The 23,302-nt window shown below is 48.6% G+C and overlaps 2 long non-coding RNA genes across 5 annotated transcripts; one reads left to right on the plus strand and one right to left on the minus strand.

The window, feature by feature from the left end:
- Positions 1-338: 338 nt before the first annotated feature.
- On the minus strand, positions 339-14,869 carry LOC105467404 (uncharacterized). 2 transcript variants are annotated; one of them, XR_011625326.1, is made up of 4 exons: positions 14,730-14,869; positions 8,720-9,612; positions 921-1,088; positions 339-683 (listed from the first exon to the last, which is right to left on the minus strand). It is a non-coding gene; the product is annotated as an uncharacterized lncRNA (long non-coding RNA). The 2 variants fall into 2 exon arrangements; XR_978807.2 differs by lacking the exon at positions 8,720-9,612.
- Positions 14,870-15,015: 146 nt separating this feature from the next.
- LOC105467405 (uncharacterized) lies at positions 15,016-22,095 on the plus strand. 3 transcript variants are annotated; one of them, XR_011625502.1, is made up of 3 exons: positions 15,016-15,137; positions 18,441-19,818; positions 20,015-20,614. It is a non-coding gene; the product is annotated as an uncharacterized lncRNA (long non-coding RNA). The 3 variants fall into 3 exon arrangements; XR_011625503.1 differs by having other exon boundaries at positions 19,784-19,818; XR_978808.2 differs by lacking the exon at positions 15,016-15,137 and adding an exon at positions 22,046-22,095 and having other exon boundaries at positions 15,228-19,818; positions 20,015-20,673.
- Positions 22,096-23,302: the final 1,207 nt, after the last annotated feature.

Genomic DNA, 23,302 nt, shown 5'->3' on the forward strand with positions numbered 1-23,302 from the left:
TGGCATCTAGAAAAATCCCACAACAACTGTCATGTTTAATAGTGAAAAACCAAAAACTTTCTCTCTAGGGTCAGGAAGAAGACAAGGATGCCCACTATCTTCACTTCTACTCAACATTACACTAAAGGTTTTAGCCAGAGAAATTAAGCAAGAAATAGAAATAAAGGCATTCAGATTTTCAAGGAATAAAATCTCTATTTACAAATGATAAACTCTTATATATGGAAAATCCTACAGAACACACACACACATACACACGCACACAATTAGACCTAATAAATACATTTGGCGAGGTTGCAGGATACAAAATGAATATGCAGAAATCAATTTTATTTCTTTACAATAGCATTGAACAAACAAAAAATGAAATTAAGAAAATGATTCACTTGCAATAGTAGCAAAAAGGATAAAATGCATAGGAATGAATTTAACAAAAGAAGTATAAGGACAATACACAGAAAACTATAAAATATTGAAAGAAATGAATGAAGTCTTAAATAAATGGAAAACTACCCCAAGTTCAGAGACTGTAAGTGCTAATATTGTTAAAATGGCTACACTCCCCAAATAGATACAGATTCAATGCAATATCTACGAAAATCCCAGCTGGGTTTTGCAGACACTGACAGGCTGATCTTACGATCCATATGGAAATGCAAGCGCCCAGACTAGCCAAAGCAATTCTGAAAGAGAAAAAAAAAAGTTGAAAGACTTACACTTCCTGATTTCAAAATTTACTACAAAGCTACAGTAATCAAGAACGTGGCACTGTATAAAAATAGACATATAGATCAATAGAATGGATTTGAGAATATAGAAATTAGCCTTTACATTTATGACTTTTGGAAAGGGGACCAAAAAAATTCAATGGGACAAAAACTAGTCTTTTCAACAAATGGTGCTTACAGAACTGGATATACCTTTATAAGAGCTCCGGCATGCAGGTGAGAGTACCATCTTGATGGAGCACAGAAATGAGAAATAATGCATTGAAAAGGATAAAAGTAGTTTCACTTGACCTGCATCGCTTCTCTTGCAAGCTCACACAGTGCAGCACCAAGAGACAGCTTGTTGGTCTACAAGTTCTCCTGTGAGGAAAAGAGAGATCAAAGTGAGTGTCTGACTTCTCCAGCCTTCTCAGAGAATTTTAAAAGAAAAGTGACTTATTACATATAAGGGAATCTTCATAAAGCTATCAGCAGATTTCTCAGCAGAAACCTTGCAGCACGTAAGAGTGAAATGATTCAAAGTATTGAGGAAATAAAACTGCCAATCAAGAATACTATACCCAAAAACTGTCTGTTAAAAATTAAGGAAGATAAAGACTTTCCCAGATAAACACAAATTAAGGAATTTTGTCACTACTAGATCTGCTATATGAGCAGTGCTAAGATGAGAGTTCAGGTTGAAATAACAGGATGTTAAACAGCAACATGAAAGCATATGAAAGTGTGGATCTCACTGATAAAGGTAAATATGTAGACAAATACGGAATAATGTGATACTGTAATGGTGGTATGTAAAATCACTTTTAACTCTAGTACAAAAGTTAAAACATGAAGTATTATGAAAAACTATAACCATAAATATTTGTTAATGGAAACAAAATATAAAAAGAAGTGAGGCCGGGTGCGGTGGCTCAAGCCTGTAATCCCAGCACTTTGGGAGGCCGAGACGGGCGGATCACAAGGTCAGGAGATCGAGACCATCCTGGCGAACCCGGTGAAACCCTGTCTCTACTAAAAAATACAAAAAACTAGACGGGCGAGGTGGCGGGCGCCTGTACTCCCAGCTACTTGGGAGGCTGAGGCAGGAGAATGGTGTGAACCTGGGAGGCAGAGCTTGCAGTGAGCTGAGATCTGGCCACTGCACTCCAGCCTGGGTGACAGAGCGAGACCCCGTCTCAAAAAAAAAAAAAAAAAAAGAAGTGAATTCCTGCCGGGTGCAGTGGCTCACGCCTATAATCCTAGCACTTTGGGAAGCTGAAGCGGGTGTATCACTTAAGGTCAGGAGTTCAAAACCAGCCTGGCTAACATGGGGAAACCCCATCTCTAGTAAAAATACAAAAAATTAGTGGGGCATGGTGGTTCATGCCTGTAATCCCAACTACTCGTGAGGCTGAGGCAGAAGAATCACTTGAACCCAGGAGGCTGAGGTTGCAGTAAGCCGAGATTGTGCCACTGCACTCCAGCCCGGGCAACAGAGACAGACACTTTCTCAAAAAAAAAAAAAAAAAAAAAGTGAATTCCAACATCAATAACTTAAAGTGTATGCACACGTTGGAGGAGGAGTTTTTTTTTTTTTTTTTGAGACGGAGTCTCGCTCTGTCCCCCTGGCTGGAATGCAGTAGAGGAGGAGTTTTTCTACATGTAATTGAATTCAAGTTGTTATCAGCTTAAAATAGACTGTTACAACTATAAGAAGCTTCATGTAAGCCCCATGGTAAACACAAAGAAAAAAGCTTAGATGCAAAAAAAAAAAAAAGAAAAAAAGAGCAAAGTATATTACCATCAAACCATCAAATCAGAAAGCAACACAGCAAGATGAGAAAAGAGAAATGAAAGAACTACAAAACAGACAGAAAAAAATTAACAAGTGGCAATATTAGGTCCTTACCTAGCAACAATTATCTTACGTATAAATGGATTAAGCTCACTAGTCAAAATATGTAGCATGGCTGAATGAATAAAAAAACCCAATCCAACTATTACTGTCTATAAGACATTTACTTTAGATTTAAGGACACACAAATGCTGAAAGTGAAGGTATTGCAAAAAGATATTTCATGCAAATAGTAACCAAAACATAGCAGGGGTGGCCACACTTAGATCAGACAAAATAGAGTTTAAGTCAAAAACCACTACAAGAAACAAGGAAGGAAATTACAAAATGATAAAAGGGAGTATATATACATGTGTATATACATATATATGCACATACATATACATTATAAATGTGTATGCACCTAATATCAGAGCACCTAAATATATAAAGCAAACATTGACAATTTGAGAGGAGAAATAGAGAGCATAAAATAAGAGTAGGAGACTTTAATACCCTGATTTCGGTAGCAGATAGATCATCCAAACAGAGAATCAATAAAGAAACAGCAGTGTCGAACATTATAGGGTAAGAGGACCTAACACACACAGAACATTCTACCCAATAAAAGTAGAAGACACATTCTTCTCAAGCACACACAGGAAATTCTCCAGGAGAGATCACATTCTAGGTCACAAAAGAAGTCTTAACAAATTTAAGAAGATTGAAATCATTCCAAGTTCCTTTTCCAACCACAATGGAATGAGACCAGAAGTCAGTAACACAAGGAAAAAGGAAAAATTCCCAAATACACAGAAATTAAACAAAACACTCTTGAGCAACCATTGGGCCAAAGAAGAATTCAAAAGAGAAATTAGAAAGTATCCCAAAACAAATAAAAATGAAAATACAACGTAACAAAATGTATGGGATACAGCAAAGGCAATACTAAGAGGGAGGGTATAACAATAGATGCCTATATTAAAACAAAAGAAAGATCTCAAATAAACAACCTAACTTTACACTTCGAGGAATGAGAAAAACATGAACAAATTAAGTCCAAAGTTAGCAGAAAGAAGGAAATACCAAAGAGTAGAGAGGAAATAAATCAAATAGAGAATAGAAAAAATAGAAAAAATTCAACAATAAGAGTTAGTTTTGGAAAAGATAAACAAAATCAGCAAACACTTAGGCAGACTAAGAGAAAAGGAAAAAGACTCAAATAGATGAAATCAGAAATGAGAGGCAAGATATTACAATGATGTCACAGACATAAAGAAATTATGAGACTATCATGAACAATTATATGCCAACAAATTGGACAACCTAGAAGTGGATAAATTCCTATAAATATACAACCTACCAAGGCTGAATCAAGAAACAGGAAGCCTGAATAGGACAATAGCAAACAAGGAGATAAAATCAGTAATCAAAAACTTTCAAAGAAAAAAGAGTCCCAGGGCCAGGTTTCTTCACAGGTAAAATCTACCAAACATTTAAAGAAGAATTAATACCAATCCTTCTTAAACTCTTCTAAAAAAAAAAAAAAAAAAAAAAAAGCAAACAACTCCAAACTCATTTTATGAGGCCAGAGTCATCCTGACACAAAAACCAGACAAAGAGAACACTAGAAAACTATTGGCCAATAGCCCTGATGAAAATGAATATAAAAATCCTCAACAAAACATTAGCAAGCCAAATTTAACATCACATTAAAAGGATCATATACCATGATCAAGTGATATTTACCCTGGGATGAATGTATACTTCAACCCATGCAAATCAATCAATGGAATACAACACTTTAACAGAACAATCACATGATAAAAAGTACATGATATTCTTAATAGATGCAAAAAAGCATTTGACAAAATTCAAATCCTCTAGTAATAAAAACTCTCAACAAATTAGGTAAAGAAGGAACTTATTTCAGCACAATAAAGTCCATATGTGAAAATACCACTGCTAACATCATACTCAATGGTAAAAACCGGAAAGCTTTTCCTCCAAGATCTGGAACAAGACAAGAATGATTATTCTTGCCACTTCTATTCAACATAATGCTAGGAATCCTAGCCAGAGAAATTGGGCAAGAAGAAATGAAAGTCATCCAAATCATAAAGGAAGAAGTAAAATCATGGTCTTTTTGCAGATGACGTAATCTTATATGCAGAAAGCCCTAAAGACTCAACAAAATAACTAATAAATGAATTCAGTAAACTCAGGATGCAAAATCAGTATACGAAAATAAGTTGTTTTTATGCATTAACAATGATCTATTTAAGAAGGAAATGAAGAAACAATCCCATTTGTAAAAGCATCCAAAAAGAATAAAATACTTATTATTCATGGATTTATAGATCCATAAATGGATAGGAAGAATCACAGATAGGAAGAACCAATATTGTGAAAATGGCCATACGGTCCAAAGTAATTTATAGATTCAATACTATCCCCATCAAGCTACCACTGACTTTCTTCACAGAATTGGAAAAACACTACTTTAAATTTCCTGTGGAACCAAGAAAGAGCCCTCATAGCCAAGACAATCCTAAACAGAAAGAACAAAGCTGGAGGCATCATGCTACCTGACTTCAAACTATACTACAAGGCTATAGTAACCAAAACAGCATGATACTGGTACCAAAATAGATATACAGACCAATGGAACAGAACAGCAGCCTCAGAAATAATACCATACATCTACAACCATCTGATCTTTGACAAATCTGACAAAAACAAGCAATGGGGAAAGGGTACCCTATTTTATAAATGGTGTTGGGAAAACTGGCTAGCTATATGCAGAAAACTGAATCCAGATCCCTTCCTTATATCTTATACAAAAATTAACTCAAGATGGATTAGGACTTAAATGTAAGACCTAAAACTATAAAAATTCTAGAAGAAAATCTAGGCAATACAATTCAGGACATAGGCATGGGAAGACTTCATGACTAAAATGCCAAAAGCAATGGCACCAAAAGCCAAAATTGACAAAGGGGATCTAATTAAACTAAAGAGCTTCTGCACGGCAAAAAAAAATTATCAACAGAGTGAACAGGCAACCTACAGAATTGGAGAAAAATTTTGCAATTATTCTTGCCACTTTTATTCAATGTAGTGCTGGGAATCCTAGCCAGAGAAAATGGGCAAGAAGAAAAGAAAGGGCTGACAAACGGCTAATATCCACAATCTACAAAGAACTTAAACAAATTGACAAGAAAAAAACAACCTCGTCAAAAAGTGAGAGAAGGATATGAACAGACACTTCTCAAAGGAAGACATTTATGCAGCCAACAAACATATGAAAAAAAGGTCATCATCATTGGTCATTAGAGAAATGCAAATCAAAACCACAATGAGATACTATCTCATGCCAGTTAGAATGGCAATCATTAAACAGTCAGGAACCAACAGATGCTGGAGAGGATGGGGAGAAATAGGAATGCTTTTACACTGTTGGTGGGAGTGTAAATTAGTTCAACCATTGTGGAAGACAGTGTGGCTATTCCTCAAGGATCTAGAACCAGAAATACCATTTGACCCAGCAATCCCATTACTAAGTATATACCCAAGGGATTATAAATAATTCTACTATAAAAACACATGAACATGCATGTGTTCTGAAGCACTATTCACTATAGCAAAGACTTGGAACCAACCCAAATGCCCATCAATGATAGACTGGAAAAAGAAAATGTGGCACATATACACCATGGAATACTATGCAGCCATAAAAAAGGATGAGTTCATGTCCTCTGCAGGGACATGGATGAAGCTGGGAATCATCATTCTCAGCAAACTAACACAAGAACAGAAAACCAAACACCGCCTGTTCTCACTCATAAGTGGGAGCTGAACGATGAGAACACATGGACACAGAAAGGGGAACATCAACCACCAGGGCCTGCTGGGGGGTGGAGGGTTAGGGGAGGGATAGCATTAGGAGAAATACCTAATGTAGGTGACGGGTTGATGGGTGCAGTAAACCACCATGGCAAGTTTATACCTATGTAACAAAACTGCATGTTCCAGACATGTACCCCAGAACTTAAATTTTAAAAAAAAGAATGAAGTTAACCAAGGAGGTGAAAGACTTGTACACTAAAAACTAGAAAACATTGATGAAAGAAATTAAAGTGGACACAAATAAACATAAAGTCACCCTGTTTTCATGGACTGGAAAAAATATTATTGTCAAAATGCCCATAAAACCCAAGTAGTCTATAGATTCAAGGCAATTCTTATCAAAATCCCAATGGGATATTTTACAGAAATAGAAAAAACCCCTAAAATTCATATGAAGCCATAGAATACCCCATATAGCCAAAGTAATTTTGAGCAAGAAGATGAAAGCTAGAGACACCACACTTCCTTATTTCAAAATGCATTACAAAGCTACAGTAATCAAAACAGTATGTCAAGAATTTGCCCTTTTTCTAACTTTTTGTTCCACCTGGGTCCCAGCAATTGGATGGCACATGCCCACACTGAAGGCTGGTCTTTCCTACTCAGTCTACTGACTCACTGCCAATCTCCTGGCAACTCACGGCCAAGCTCTTCTGGAAATACCCTCACACACCCACCTGGGGCAGCCCAGTTGTTCTACTCAAATGCAAAACCACCTGCATTTCCCTTTCAGCAGAAGAGGGAAGGGCTCAGTGTCTACCAAAGCATTGGGAATAATTAATGCAAAAATCGAGGCTAAATAATGCTTTACTAGCTATCTGGGTATCCCTTAATCCAGTCAAGTTGACACCCCAAAATCTACCATCACATCACTTATATGGTGAGCATAAAAGGTAAAGTTCATAGAAGCAAAGGTGGAATGGTGGTTGCCAGGGGCTGGGGAAAGGAAAACACGGAGATATGAGTCAAACAGTACAAAGTTTCAGTTATGCAGAATGAATAAGTTCTAAGACATACTTTAGAGCATAGCACCTACAGTTAACAATACTGTATTGTATATTTAAAAGTTTGCTAAGTGGGTAAATTTTATGTTAGGTATTCTTATCTCACACACACACACATACACACACACACATAATAAATAAAGAAGACAAGAGGAAACTTTTGGAGGTAACGGATATGTTTACAGCATAGATTTGGGTGTATACTTACGAAGGTGTGTACTTACTTCCAAACTCATCAAGTCATAGACACAAAATATATACAGTTCTTTGTATGCAAACCATACCTCAGTAAAGTGGTTTTTAAAAAGAAGACCAACAACCCAATTTAAACATGTTTTGCATGGACATTTCTTCAAAGAAGGCATCAAAATGACCAACGAGCACCTGAAAACATGCTCAATGTCATTCACTATCAGGGAAATGCAAATCAACACCAAGGATCCCACTTCACATGCCCTAGGATGACTATAAGCAAAAGGACATAAAAGATCTCATTTTGGTGAGGGTGTGGAGATGTCAGAACCCTCACAGGGGTCTGGGTTTCCTTGGAAACCATTATCACTGCTGGGAATGCAAAATGGTGCCGCCTCTTTGGAAAACGGTTGGGTAGCTCCTCAAAGATTTCAACATGGAGTCACTACATGAGCCAGCAATTTCACTCCCAGGTATATACTTAAGGGAATTGAAAAACATATTCACACAAAAACCTGTACTCGAAGATTCATAGTAGCATTGTTCATAATAGCCAAAAAGTGGAAACCGCCCAAATGTCCATCAAAAGATGATTGAATAAGCAAAATGTAGTAAATCTCTATGATGGAATATTATTCAGCCATAAAAAGGAAGAACGTCTGACGTGTGCTACAGTGAGGATGATGGCGGGACAGATCATCCTGCCTGCAGGACCACATGGTCCAATGGAGGAGGCAGAGCAAAAACACCTGGGGCCGTTGGAGGTAGAGGGGAGCTCACGGGAGCTTGGAGGAGGTGAGGCAGAGCCATGTTCTACAGGCCTCATCTCAACAGTCAATGACAGAAGAGACAGAATTTACCCCAGAAAAGACACGTGTGTGCCCAAGCTGATGGGAACGTTCCCTAGGCACAGTGAGGATGCCAGGCCCCACGAGCTTGGCCTACAACCTGCCTGTGGCCAACTGCGGTGCTGATGGGGAGGCTCCATGGGCCTGGGTGGACATCATGCCTTCAACACATGAGATACCAGATTAGAGATAAAGCCTCCGTGGAGGACGTTGATTTTTAGGTACCTGGGTTGAGAAGTCACAGATACAGTTTGTTTGAAATGATCGTGAGGTTCCGAGAAAACCCAGACCTCTGTGAGGAAAGGCTGTCAGCGTGGCCGAGGCGGACCAGGACAGACGGAGGGAGGGGAGTTCCTGGCAGGCCCCCACTTCGATGACTGCTCAGTGGCCATGGGGTCAACTGGGCTGTCTCTGGCACAGCGGCATGGGCCCTGCCGGCACAGGGCTCCCAGAAGATGCCAGGCCCCCAGAACTGCCCCTGTCATCCGGGCTCCTCTCCCTGCACTTGTGGTCTCCAGCGGCGTTGCTCCCTGGTTCAGAGAAGATGCGCTTGGCTCTGACTGACGAGGCACTCCCGTCGGCTGAGCCTCCCCATGCTGGCGCTTTCTCCAGAAGCACCTTCTCAGAGGCGTGGTTCTGCGTCCCCAGCACCCGCCCGTAGGCCCTCGCCACATGCTCAAGCCTCCAGGCTTTCTGAAAGAACTCCCCAGCAGGGCCGGGTTGTGCCCCGCAGAATAATGTCCAAGATACTTATGCCCTTTCCCCCACCTGTACAGATGTGATCCTGCAGGGCGAAGGGACTTTGCAGGTGTGATTAAGCTGAGGATCTTTTGAGTTGGAGAGATGAGCCTGGATCACCTGGTGGGTTTGATGTCATCACAGGGTCCTCCTAAAATGACGAGTGAGGCAAGACTTTCAAGGTCAGAGCCACGTAGTGGGAAAGGCTTGACCAGTCAGTGCTAGCTTTGAAGATGGGGAAAGGGCCACTGGCCGAGGGATGTAGGTGGCCTCTAGGAACTGGAACAAGCAAGAAGTGAATTTCCCCTTCCAGCCTCCAGAAAGCTCAGCTGATGTCTTGACGCCAGCACATGCCATCCATTTCAGACCTCTCCTCCGCGCTGTAAGGCAAGACATTTGCGTTGTAAAGCCACTAAGTGTGTGGTCTTTTGTCACCGCAGCACAGGGAAACCAGTACACCACCCAAGGCTGAGCCCCCATCCCGTGTGAGCAGGGCAGAGTCCAGAACACTGGGACGGCATTGAGGATGGGGCCCGAGAAGTTGGTGACTCTCCCTCCCAGCTCGCATGAGGATCCTGAAGCCCTGGAGGAAGTGGCCGTCATCTAGGGCAGCAGCCAGGCCCACAGGCAGTCCTGGTGCAGCTCACCGCTTCTCCAAATCAAGGTCATATGTGTTGGGATGCAGTGGGGAAGCAGGATGCCAGGGTCACCTCCTCATGCCTCTTCTCAGTTTGGGCTCTTTGAAAGCACATGCCATCTTCCAGGCTCAGGAGGGTGTGCAGGTGGCCCATGCCCTCCAGGAAAGAGGTGCATTGGGTGGGACTATCTCTGAAGCGCAGAGAGGCAAGAGCAGGAACCATGTGCAGGGAATAAGTAGTGAGAAAACCTTGCCAACTCATGCCAGCTGGGTTTTGTTGGGAATCCAGAGAGAAACTCTCAGTGGTGGCTGGAGATACCAGTGGCCAAAGAGCCACAGCGAAGGCCAGGCTGGGACAGACATGAGGCATGCCTGGATCAAGGGTAAGTGAGGGCCCAGCAAGCAGGGTCCTGGCAGTGCCCAGGGGAGCTGGCTGCCGGAGGAGGTGGTCCAGTGCTTCCTTCATGCGACGGATCCAGGAAACTGGGATGGCATGAACAAAGGCCAAGAGTGGAAGATGCCAGAGGGAAGTCACTTGACTGGAGGCTGAGCTGTGTGGGGAGTCCTGAGGCCCCAGGCAAATCCCTGGAGGGCTGAGCATGAAACCCAGAAGCTTGGGCTTGTCCCGGGGGCACTGGGGAGCCAAGACAGTTCTCTAGGGCTGTCTTTGGAAGCCCCACATGGACAAGGATCCGGCAGGGATGAGACTGGAGACAGGCCAGGGAGGAAGCTGGAGTCTCACTCACCCAAGAGGGGACGGGCTCAGTCCACAGGGGGAGTGGGATGGAGAACGGGTGCCAGCCAAGACCCCTACCTGAGGTGGGCAGCTGGGGCAGGGCACTGGGGCTGCTCTTCCAAGAAAATGTCACTCACAATGCAACATTGAGGGAAGGAGCCGGAACACTCCCCAGGGCGGTTCCCATGTCCTGGAGGCCTGGCCCTGGCCCACTTCTCCCTGCTGCCCCATGAACGGAGCCCCCACTCCCCAGCCCGAACAGGGCTCTCTGTACCCCCTTGCTTCTCAGGGGTGTTTTGCTTCTGAAGAATCCCATCTGCATGGCTCCCTGGAGGACAGCGCACCTCCACCTACCCTGGGCTCCTCGATTCCATTCCCTCTAATGAGCCCATCTGAGCCTGGACAAGGCAATGAGGAGCGCCAGGCCTTCTCCGAACCGCTCGCACAGCCAGACAGGCAGGCGGCCCCAGCATGCCGCCCACTGCCTTGCCGCCTTGTAATGAGCGGGAGAAGTCCAGGAATTAATGAGAACAGGAAAATTAATCGCAGGTTGCTGGGCAGCACGCTTCGCCCTGGGAGGCCGGCTGCAGGCTTGGAGCTCGGACCCCAGGTCCAGGTTTGGGAGCGGGGAGAGGAGATCTGGGCTCCAGAATCATACCATAAACATGGAACCTTCCTTCGCCTGTCTCACACTAGGAAAGGAGGCCACCCGGGGCAGAGTTAGGGGAAGAGCAGGGGCCTTGAGGATGGAGTCTGAGTTCTGGCCCTGCCACCTGCTGTGTGACCTAGAGGTGTATGTGTAAGCTCTCTGAGCTCTGGAGTCTGCCACCTTTTTTTTTTTTTTTTTTTTTTGAGATGGAGTCTGACTCTGTTGCACGGGCTGGAGTGCAGTGGCTCGATCTTGGCTCACTGCGACCTCTGCCTTCTTGGTTCAAGTGATTCTCCTGCCTCGGCCTTCTGAGTAGCTGGGATTACAGGCGGGCAGCACCATGCCCGGCTAATTTTTGTATTTTCAGTAGAGACGGGGTTTCACCACATGGCCAGGCTGGTCTCGAACTCCTGACCTCAAGTGATCCGCCCACCTTGGCCTCCAAAAATGCTGGGATTACAGGTGTTAGCCACCGTGCCCGGCCGAGTCTGCCATCTCTTAAAGGAAGAAAATAACCTGTCACGACTCTCATGCTGATGAGGTGTCACACGTTTTACCAACCCCAAAGCACACAGTCAGGCTCCCCTCCCAAGGAACTCACAGTCTCACTGCCCAGAGGACTAAACAGATGTCCACATGGTGATGGCCCAAAGCAGTGTCCCTGGATACAGAGACCATGGACCCGGACTTCCGGGGCTGCTCTCAGCAGCCCACAGCCCTCCCAAACTGCTTCTCAGGAAAGGGGAAGTAGGGAGGGCAGGGAAGGCACAGCGATGGGAGAGCACAGCTGTGTTTCCTTTTCCAGTTTGTTGGGGCGACTTGAAGGGGAGAGAGGAGACACAAGCTGTGGATTCTGGTTGGGGCCAAATGAGGGTGGGTGCAGGTTACCAGGCTGAGAGTGCAGCTGTGTGTCCCGACATATATGGAGGGCAGGCATCGCTTCACTCTGTGCCCCCCACCCCCTGCCCCCTGCTCCCTGCCTGGCCACGGCCTGCTCTGGCCTGTGGTCAGCACTGGGGTTGGCTGTGGAGTGACATAAAGTCTAGTCCAGATATTGTCGGAAGGCACAAACAACACGGCCCATCCAGAAACAGCTGCCGGAGCATTTTTTATTCAGGACAAAGATTTTCAGATGTGTTTTCAATCCCCTTCTAAGAAAGTAAGTCTATACAAAAGCCATGTGGCCTTCTAGCCTCCTTTGCTTATAACAGACTCTTTGTTTACAGCTGGGTATGGTCAGTGCCTGAGAAGGGGGTGGCTCTGACTTACGATGGGTGCAGGCGGGCACAGGTGGGCACAGCTAATTTCGAGTGAGTGCAGGTGGGCTCAGCTCAGAGGTGGCCTACGGGAAATGCCATGAGCAGTGGGCTTGGAAGGAAGGGAGACGCAGTGTGGGGCCCTGAGGTCTCTCCCATGACTGGGAGCTGTGGCCAGGTCACCTCTAGGGTCCTCTGAGCTCCTGCCGCAAGCTGGCTCTCCGTGGGGAGCGAGGGCCACAGGGGTCAGGAGGGAAAAGCTCTCGTGGGCCCCAGGAGGCTTCCGAGGGGCTGGCTGAGTCAGTGCCTGCAGTCCCCCCAGCAGCGACTGTACCGACCCATCTGTCTGGGGGCACAGAGGAGCGGCCGGAGGAAGGGGACTCCTGACAGCAGGGCTCACACAGAACTAAGTGGGAGACTGAGGCTGCGGGACCCAGGCTGGGGCTGAGTCCAGGACTGAGCCTCTCGGCTATGGGGCCGTTGTGGTGCTCTCAGTATCCACCCGAGAAGACCCTCATGGAGGAGCCAGGCGTCCTTGCCTCAGCCCTGCCGGAGAGGCCTTGGTGGCTGGCTGGCTGCCCAGAGGCTGCAGAGGTGGGTTGCCATGCTGCTCCGGGCTGCTTTCAGCACAGGCCTGGGCATCCCTGCCCAGCTTAGGCCAAGACCCAGCAGGACCTGCCCACACCCCAGGTGTACAACCTGGGCACACAGGAAGTGCCACCCCAGGGACCCACAGGAAGGCCGCTTCCTGCCGCAGGTTCACGCAGCTTCCCTGAGGTCCTTCAAGGCTTCCGAGAGCAAAGACTCGAGCCTCATGGCGCCTGGTGAGCTCAGGACCACCTGCCCTCTGCTCACTGGCCTCATTCCTTCCTGCCCTCACTCTCCTCTCCTCCCCTCTGCTGCCCGGGAACTGCGCTCTCCCTCCAAGGTGACACCTCTCTTTCCTTGGCCTCAGTGAAGATGTGGCCCAGGGCCTGGGGGCTTACATGGAAGGGAGAGGGTGCTGGGGAAACCAGGTCTTCCACTGTGGGTGGGGAGAGAGCAGGATGGAGGAGGAGGCAGCTGAGGGAGAAGACAGAGGCCAAGCAGGAGCAAGCGCTGCACCCGGGTCTCCAGAGGGTAGAAGACCCCCTGGTCCAGCAAGGTCCTTGGCTGCAAACAGCAGAGACAGCCCCTCCTGCCTCAGGGGTAAAGGACATGTAGGGACACCCAGAGTGGGAAGGCATCAGCTAGGTGGAGCCCAGGTCACCGCCCATGGCCTGGCTTCCAGGAGGTTCCAGCGAACTCCCCCACCCAACTGTCTCTATTCCACCCTGGAGACCCAGCCAGGCTCTGTGGGCCCCGGAGATCCCTCTGTGCACTTATCTGTGCCCACCCATGCCAGTCTGCTCCTCATCAGCCCGGGAGCTTCCCCACGGAGGGAACAGCATCCCACTCCTCTCCCTGACACAGGGCCCAGCCCAAGGTGAGGCACAAAAGCAGACAGGCGGAGGTGGAGCCACTGGTAAAAAGCAAGTGAGCGCCAGAGGCCTGCACTCAACCCTTCCCGGCTGAGAGGCTGCGGTTTGGGCCAGGCCTCTACTTGACGTCTTGGCGCAGGAGTGGGTGGGCCAGTGAGGATGGGGGTGGGCCATGTTCCTGCTAATTGGGTAAGCCTGTTGGCCATGCCTCAGGAAAGGTTTTCCTGGTTGCTTTCATAATAAAATGTTTTATGACATCAAATATTCCTCGTCATTAACCCAAAAGGTCAGGGAACTGCACCTCTTTTGTTTCCTGGGCAATTTGGTCTGACCTTTAGTTAGTGAAAAAGGCCTGCTGCTGCCTCCAGTGGCTGGTGAGAGGGGCCCTGCCCTTCTGTTGTGCCTATGGCTCCCCAATTGCCTCTGGGCCATCCCAGCCTCAGTTTCCCCATGTCTGCCATGAGTTAAGTTGGACTCAGTGGAGGGGCAGTGCGAGGGCTCTTTGGCTTCCTTGGAACTGGGAATGAACGCTCAGTTTGTTTGGGAAGCCTCTTGGGAAAGGGTGGGCGTGGGTCTGTTCCCCTCACCCCAGCCTTATGTCTACCTGCTCCTGCCTTGGGTCCCCTAGAAGGCTGGCAGAAGAGGGGACTCTTTTACAGCCCTCATGCTTGGAGAGCTGTAGCTTGCTAAAGACGAGTTTGTCTCTTACTTACTTGTCCACCTGGTTTTAATAACGCTTTTCCCTGCAGAAATACTCACCCCTCAAGATTCTCACCCCTTGTGTGAGGCTCCAGCAACATAAGTAGAAATTAGAGCACTGGGAAGCTCCGTTTGTTGGAATAGCATGACAAACAGGAAAAGAACGAGTGGGCCTGCCTTTATGGGTGGCTCACCCCGTGCCAGACACTCATTTATCTGTGCTGAAATGTTCTGTGATGTGTGCTGTTATGATTCCCATTGTACAGATGACACAACGGAGATTCTGTGAGGTTACATGTGATCTCACAGTTTACATTTGATGGAGCTGGGCTTTGAACCTGGGGACCGCATCCTCTCACCCCTCCCCTTTTCTGCCACCTTGGCTGGGAAGTGGAGGAGTTCTGACTCACAGCCCAAAGTCCTGTCTACACCGGATGCCAGGAGAAGAAACCCAGCATAGAGCAGACGGTGAAGATGCAGGCTCAGCCGTGCCAGGGGGCGGGCAGTGGGGTGGGGGGAGCAGACCTCAGAGCCTCTGGGGTGGCTGGGCTCGGTAAACAGAGGAGGGGTGGAAAGGTGGTGGGGCCCCCAGTCTGCCCATGATAAATGTGGTGATTTGTGGACAGCCGTCAACATGGGCTAGAGAAACCTAACGAGCCCAAAAACGCCCTGCGCAAAAATCTCTTTGGAAAAATCAACGGGAAACCAAAGCCTGCCAAAGACTTAAGCTTCTACCACTCACTTCTTTGGAGCTCATCGGGCCCAGTTATTTAAGAACAACCACCCAAGATCAACTTTAGAGCCACTTTTCCTTGCAAGGAGAAGGCAGAAAGCTGAGAGGAACATAAGGAGGAGAAAAACACGGAACCTTCTTTGACGGGATCCGTGTGCCTCTTGCCAGGTTTACACTTTGAAATGAGAAGCAAATGTTGGGAAAACATGTCAGACGATCCAGGCTCCGAAACCAGTGAGAGGCTTGGAGGAAACTAAGGAGGGGCGGGAACAGCCTGCATGAGGCCAGCGGCTCCTGTCAAGGGGAAGGGACCTGAGCAGGAGAGCTCCCACGAGCCCCCAGATGGGTGGTGATACCGTCCGTCCACATCTGGGCACCTGGCTGAGGAACTTGGCCAGAGCAGGTGGCCACGCTGTCACACGGAGATGGGTCCCAGGACTGGAGATGGGTCAAAGCCTGGAGCCAGGAAGGCTGGGGTGTTGGGCTCAGGACGGGCATGAGAACTGCCCTCCCAGGTCTGCAAAGCTCCCAAGGGCCGAAGGAGCCAGAGAAGGTTCTGGAATTAGAGGGCATCTCCTTGTACTCAGCAAGGCACCCAGGACAGCATCCTGTTAGCACCTCTGACCTGGTCATCTTGTCTCCCACTTTCCTCTGGGAACAAGTTCCTGGGAGCTCCTGCAGGTTTTCCTAGCACATTGCCCTCTCCTGGGATCAGGCCAAAAGCCACTTTCTCCAGAAACAACAGAAGGATTCCACCTGTGCTCCTGCAGCTCCCAGGTTTGGGAGTGAACCGTGGGCTCAGGTTCCTGGGGGCGCTGGAGGTCATCCCCTTCCTAAGGGAGCCATCTTCTGGCTCTGGTGTTTTCTCTGTCCCTGTATGTAACCACACCTCCACAGAGCCACCCTCCCACAGGCCTGGGCACCCACCCACTACGTGGCACCAGGCAGCAGAGCACATGGGCAGGGGCTATGGACCAGCTCGCACCTCACCTTCAAATGGTCCATGCGCTTAGGGGCACCGGAGCTGGGAGCAAATGCCTCATCCCTGGAGGCTGCCATCTTGCAGGGCTGTGGGAAGAGAGGGTAGGAAAATTCAGATCCTCTCAACTCAAATATTTGCAATGCTCCGGCCGGCAGTGGGCTGGGAGGTCTGGAAGACCTGGCTTGGCCTTGCCTCTTCGTCACCTTCCTATGGGGCAGACTCGGGGATGAGACCACCCAGAGTCCAGCGTTCACGGGCATCAGAGGCGCTCCCGCCTCTCACTGCGGGGCTGGGTGGTGCTGGCTGTATCTAAGCGCACAGCCCCCAGCCTGGAACCCAGCTCTGGGTAGAGCAGCAGGTGAGGGCTACAGGGGCTCTGACCCCGGGAAAGCCTCTCTCTCCTCCCCTTCTGTGTCTCTCGCGGGCCTCCGGGGCAGAGGCTACTTGCATGGCTGCTGAGAGCACTCGGGCACCCCCACGCCGGCAGGTGTGCACTTTCCCACCTGCTTTGGGCACCCAGGGCCTTCTGGCAGCCAGTGCCACACTGACCGTGGCAGCCCCACGGCAGGGGGCCGAGAAGCTGGTGGGAATGCTAATGCCAGCAGCTGGATGCCAAGGTGACAGCGTTTATGTGCCCGGCCCCCTGCCAGGCCACATGGCTCAGCTGATAACCGCTCATTACTCCAGGCAGGCGCTCCACCCTCCTAACGAGCCTCTCGGGACTGCTTCCTGCAAGGAAAGTGCTTTCCTGTGCTTCAGTGGAGATGGAATAAGAGAAATAGGTGCGCGTTTGGGGCGGGATGACAAATCGTTCCGTGAGCTGGACTTTCTAAGGTGTTGTCAGAAGTGCCTGAACCCAAACAGGAACGCTTAGGGAGAGCAAGGTCTGCCGGCAGAAATCCAGGCCTGGGGCAGACAAGCCGGGGCAGTACATGCTCCTTTGCTGCCCACAAGCTGACTGTGGCCTCTCAGGACGTGCCCTGTCTCCTCTGCAGAGGACTGAGTGAGCCCCAGCCTGACGATGCGGTCCTGAGAATGAAACAAGAAACTGAGGCACGAACATCCTGCAGAGTCGAAAGTGCCCATGTGGCCCCAGAAGGACATGGTAACTCCCTTGGCAGAAGGCTCCATCCACACGCCCAGCTCCTCCAGCCCGTTAGCAGTGGGAGTGCAGGAGCAGGAGTCATGACTTGGTTCAGGCGTGATGAGACTCCGCGGGCACTCTGAAACCCCACCGGCCCCCAGCACTGAGCCCACTGCCCTCCTGGTGTCTTGCCCTCATAAACAGCAGCACTCACTGTGCATGCAGGCTGGCAGCGGCTCTCCTCCGGCCAGGTGCCAGGGGCCAGGGCTCCAGCAGGATTCGTACACCTAGGCCCAGGGCAGACAGGGCTTTCCAGACCATTTGTCTGCTCACCTCCAGGAGATGGGTAAATGAGGGCCAGCGTGGCCGTGGACCAGGCTGAAGGGAGAGGGCTGTGACCAGCCAGGGCACTCCTGCCTGCAGCTGCCATAGTTGGGGGAGACCGAAGGCCAAGGGGCTCTTCAAGGCAACATGACCTTTGCCTTTGGAACCTGGGGCTTGCTGCCTCAGAAACCAGCTGGGGACGGTGGTCACTACTTCTGTTCTGCATAGGAACAATGGCCACTGGTCCCTGGGGTGCCGAGGCTTCGATGAGACCTGTCTCACCCAAGGCCCAGGGTGTCAGCAGCCAGCTACCTCTGCCACAGGGGAAGCCATGTGACACAGCTGCCTGTGTCAGCCCCGAAACGGAGCTTTCCTAGCAGATGGGAAAAGGCGTCTTGCGGGGAGAAGGAGGCGTCCACTTCTCCCTGCAGTTCATTAAATCTAGACATGGGAATGCTTGTAGCAGTAGAAAGCTGAGTGATTTGTAATAACAGATGACAAACTAACACAAGTTGTTTTTTAACGACATTCTAGTAAAGTTGTGTCCCAGAGCCCTGGGCTGGGTTCGTCTGAATGACCCACTGGAGCCTTCTTCATGGGGAAAGGCACAGATAACTTTGGTATTGAGCAGAATTTCTGTTCTTACAGCAGCTCATGTGTCGCGGGGCCGAGGGAGCTGGGAGCCTGTGTGAGGACTGCCCCCCACAGCTGCCGGAAGCCGCTCGAGTTCCCTGGCTGGTCCCCCTGTGGGAGTGGATGGCCGAGTGGATGTGCTTGCTGGGTGAGGATGGAATGGCACGGCACCTCTCTCACCCCATGAAGACCCAGCTCAAAGACCATGTCCTCCAAGAAACTGTCCCCAGACCGTCTTGTCTTCCCCAGCCCCTGCCAGAAATGGCCATTCCTTCTCCTCCGTGGCTTCTTTGGACCTCTCTCAGATGGGTCACCCTTGTTCCTCAGCCTTTGTTCCACCCATGCTGTGCACCCTACGGAGTCCTCTGGGACAGGACAAGATTTAAGGTTGAAGGTTTCCATAGGAATCATCCACATCCCAGGAGGTCCCCTGGCAAAGCTCTCTGGTGCTTCCCCACCAAATTCCAGGAGAAACATGGTAACAGATGGCCTGGGAGCAGGACTCAAGCCTGCTTCCTGCCTTGTGGAGACTGCTGAGCTGGTAGCCAGTAGGGAGGCAGACAGATCATCTCTGGCTTCCAGAGAGGCACCGAATTAACAGGGTTCCTTGGGCAGCCGTGGGAACGAGATGGAACCGTAAGGCCTTTCAGTGAAATCACAGAGGAACTGTAGATCCATGACTGTGCCCAAGGATACAGCGTGGACCCTGAACAGAGTCTCAGCATCAGGCCCGCCCTGCCTTTTCCTGCCCCACGCTTTCCTCAGTCAGGTGGGGAAGACAGAAGACAGGTTTCCCAGCCTGGCAATGCCCAGACCTAGGAGGAGAATCTCATCTCACGGGTGACCTGTCAATGGTTTACGAGTGCACGATGTGGTCGTGGACTTGGCTGGTCCTCGATCTGTGTCGATCAGAATCTGCATCTGGGTAAACTGAAGTGAGGGGCTCCTGGACACTGGAGTGGGGAGGCAAGGTCCGCACTGGAAGAAATGTTCCTGTTCGCCTCAGCTGAAGCCCCATTTCCAGGTGACCAGGGGTGACATCCCTGCAGAAGCCACCCACCCACAGGCCACCCTGCTCTTGGGGACTGAGTCACATCCTACTTAGTAGCTTAGGGATGGTTTTACTTTGCAGTTAAGTAATCTTTAATAAGGTAATTAAAAAGGAAAAAGAGGAAAAACAAGGGCAAATGAGGTAACCACGCAGCAGCATTATTGCCAGGGAGGGGAAGCCCTTCCAGGTTTGGCCTCAACACCAGCTATGGCCCCTGGTGCTTCTGAAAGGTCTCTGATTGACACTGTTCCGGCCTCAGTTCATCTCTACTTGCCAAAGGTGGGGTTTGTCTGCTTTCCCCCCACAGATGCTGCCAGGGTCCCGAGAGTCAGCCTGGAGAGGGTGAGTAGACACAAGGGTTGGGAGGGGAAGGTGGATTCTGGGCCGGGGTTGCACTCAGGCTAGAGAAGCGGGTGGATCCACAAAGGCAGGCTCTGGGGCTTGGAGAGGATCCTGGGCCCCATCTGCATAATGAGTTCTTGACAGTGACAAATGGATACTGACAAATCACATCCGCTCTCTCGTTTCATCCTTGCAGTGGCTCCAGCATGGAGACAGTGTCGGCTCCACTTTAGGAGCAGGAAACTGAGGTCCAGGAAAGTTGGGTGACTTTCCAAGGGCATCCCCCATGGAGGGATGTGGTAAGGGCTGGCCCAGGCCTTCCAGCTTCATCCCTGCTGCTCCCACTCTACGGGAAGTCTTGTGGGACATATCCTGTGGCTGAACCTCTTCCCATCCAGCAGCATGGGAACCTCTTTCCATCTTCTTTCTCATGAAGAAAACCAAAAGCAAGGATTTCCACTTCTTGGAGCAAGTCTCTACCACCCTCTTCTAATCCACTGTGTCCTGGACCCCACCCGTATGGGGCCATCCTCCTGTGCCCAGCACCAACTCCGTCCCAGGGACCTTGGCTGCATTCACCTTCCTCTCTCACAATTCACAATTTTCTGGAATTTTTCCTGGTGCTGTTTCCACTGACTCCTCACCAAAGCTCATCTCTCTCATGCTTCCCAGCCCTTGATCTGGACATCATAAGGTTGTAGAAAAATCCCGGAATAGAGACTGAGAAAACTGAGTTCTAGAACTTTCCATCAACCAAAAGCATTATCTTTAACAATAAAAACATTTGCAGGTTTGAGGATGGCTTCAGAGAAAGCTTCAGGATTCCAAAGCAGAATGTAGTCTTTGGAAGCCCAGGTGAGTCTTCACCTGGTTGTGTCATGCTGCTTGCATCACATGGCTGCTCTGAGTCTTTATCTTCTCACCTAAAATTGATGTGGTTGTGATGAAGACTGAGCAAGGAAATGCAATACTGAATTAAGTGCTTGGCAGTGTCAGGTGGATTGGCAATACAAGCACCTGCCCTTCCTTCATGACAGGCAACCAGGACCCAAAACTTTCATCCATCTACCTTTCCATCCATCCACTCACGAGTCCACCCATCCATTCTCTTATCCATTCTGTCATCCATCCATCCATCCATCCATCCATCCATCCATCCATCCATCCATCCATCCATCCATTCCTCCACACATCCAATCATTCCTCCATGCATTCAACCATTTCTCCATCCATCCATGCATCTGTTCCACTCATCCACCCATCCATCTATCCACTCATCTATTCTTCCACCCATCCAACCATTTCTCTACTCACTCAACCTTCACTCCCTTCCCTTCTCCCTCCCTCCCTCCATCTAACCATCCATCCATCCATTCACCCATTTTCCTACCTATTCTCTCATTTATCCATCCATGCATCCATCCATCCATCTATCCACTCATCTATTCTTCCATCCATCCAACCATTTCTCTATTCACTCAACCTTCACTCCCTTCCCTTCTCCCTCCCTCCCTCCCTTACTCCTTCCCTCCATCTAACCATCCATCCACCCATTTTCCTACCTATTCTCTCATTTATCCATCCAAGGATCCATCCACTCACCCATCCACCCCTCCATTCTCCTATCCCTTCTCTCAACAAACCTTCCTTCCTTCCTTCCTTGCTTCCTTGCTTCCTTCCTTCCTTCCAATCCTTAGCCCTAGATTATGTCACAGCTCTGAATTTCTGTAGCATGAGTTCACTGCTCTTACAGTTCCTCACAGGGGCCTCTCAAATTCAACTTCCTCCTCCCAAACCAACACCTTTTCTGAGAACCCCCTCAGAAGGCCCTCTCCACTGTTCTTTGGCGAAAAGACTTTCCATGGAGAACTTCATGCTATTCTTCAAACTATGGTTTGTTCTTCCTGCCTCCCCCCGGGCCCTCCCTCCTTACATACCCACATTACTAAGCATGTTGCATTATGGGGCCAAGAAGTAGAAACAGAGTAATTACCCAACCTTTTTTACTTTGTTTCCTGAGAGACAATTGAACAAAAATAACCCATTGTCATGTGGTCCCTGTCACAGCTACAAAAGCTCTGGAGGTCTGGTGTTCTGGGTCATAGATGCTTGCTTGCTTGGCACCAACTGCCATTGAGAGGGACAAGTTTAGGGTTAGAAATGCACAAACAACCCAAGATGAGTTGGGAGTATTTTTCTTTTTTTCTTTTCCTTTTCTTTTTTTCAGTGGTGCTCAAGACTGAAGTTCTTTTCAATATGTCAGGCTTTTCAAAAAATGATTAAAATGCACCGGATTATTAAATAGAGCTGCTTCAGACTTAATTTAGCAAACTGTAACATTTTTATCATTTTTATAAAGCCCTTTTTAATGAAAACCGTCTGCAAGGAGACCAAATATCGAGGCTGAAATCATGTTTTCTCTATATTTGTTATCCCTGAAGATGTTGTTCCCAGATTTTACAGAAATAATAAATTTCATTTAGAAGTTTGGGCCTCCGCGGCCGTGCCACACATCTCTGAATTTTCCAATTTGCAGTGCGAGAAGCTAATCCCACTGTAATTTTTCAGACTTGCCAACTCCTGACCACAATTTCATACCTTCCTTGCCTCTTTGTAAATGTAGACCTTGCAGCAACATTCGACCCGATATGTTTATTTTACATGAGCCCAAAAAACGTTGTTCTAATAAGCACAAACATATCTTCTCAGTGACAAAGTGTTTTTGTCCTGTAGCTCCTAATTTCACAGGTCACTGCTTTGTGCTATTTCCCACAGGTCGTCCCCTCAGCCACCAGGAATTAGGCAGGAGGTGTCCGAGCTGGCTTTACACCATACAGGGTGTCATCTGTTTTGGTGTTGTGTGTGCCTGTCAGACATCCAAACCTGTTCTGGACACCCCTCCAGTGACACCTCATTAACAGAGGTGAGACTTCCAGTCCCAGAAATTATGTCTGCCATAAAACTACCTCGAAAGTGATTTCTCAGGTCCAAGGCCTGTGACCTGTCTTGGTGGCCGTCTGATGGCCTGTCTCCATGTTGGAAGCAGAGGTGGCTGGAGCCCGAGTTGCCCTGTGAAGTGGGCCAGGCCCTGTGGCCACAGCTGGCAAGGTCGTGACTGGCAAACAGCCAGTGAGAATTACTCCTGAGAGCTGAGGTAGTGGGGCGTGGCGGGGGTGGGAGTGCTCACCTGGTTTGGCCCCTCTGGCTTCTGGAGTCTGGCTACAGAAGCCAGGTGGGTCATGGGACCAGGTAGTTCCTCCCTGGCTCCTCCTGGAGGGCGTTCTGTTAACTCAGATCTTTGGAGAGCAGAACAGGGTTTGATGAGAACAGTGGAGCCCACAGCATAGAAAGGGCATCTGTCCATCGGATCCCCAACGCCAACATCCTAACACTAGTCAGAGTCTGTGGGCCAGTCCGGTTCTGTTCAGCAATTGGGCTTTGGCTGGATTCTGAGAGCACCCTCAGCCCCTCCTCTCTGAGGATC

This window comes from Macaca nemestrina, chromosome 7 (assembly GCF_043159975.1).
Source record: "Macaca nemestrina isolate mMacNem1 chromosome 7, mMacNem.hap1, whole genome shotgun sequence".
Taxonomy (NCBI): Eukaryota; Metazoa; Chordata; class Mammalia; order Primates; family Cercopithecidae; genus Macaca; species Macaca nemestrina.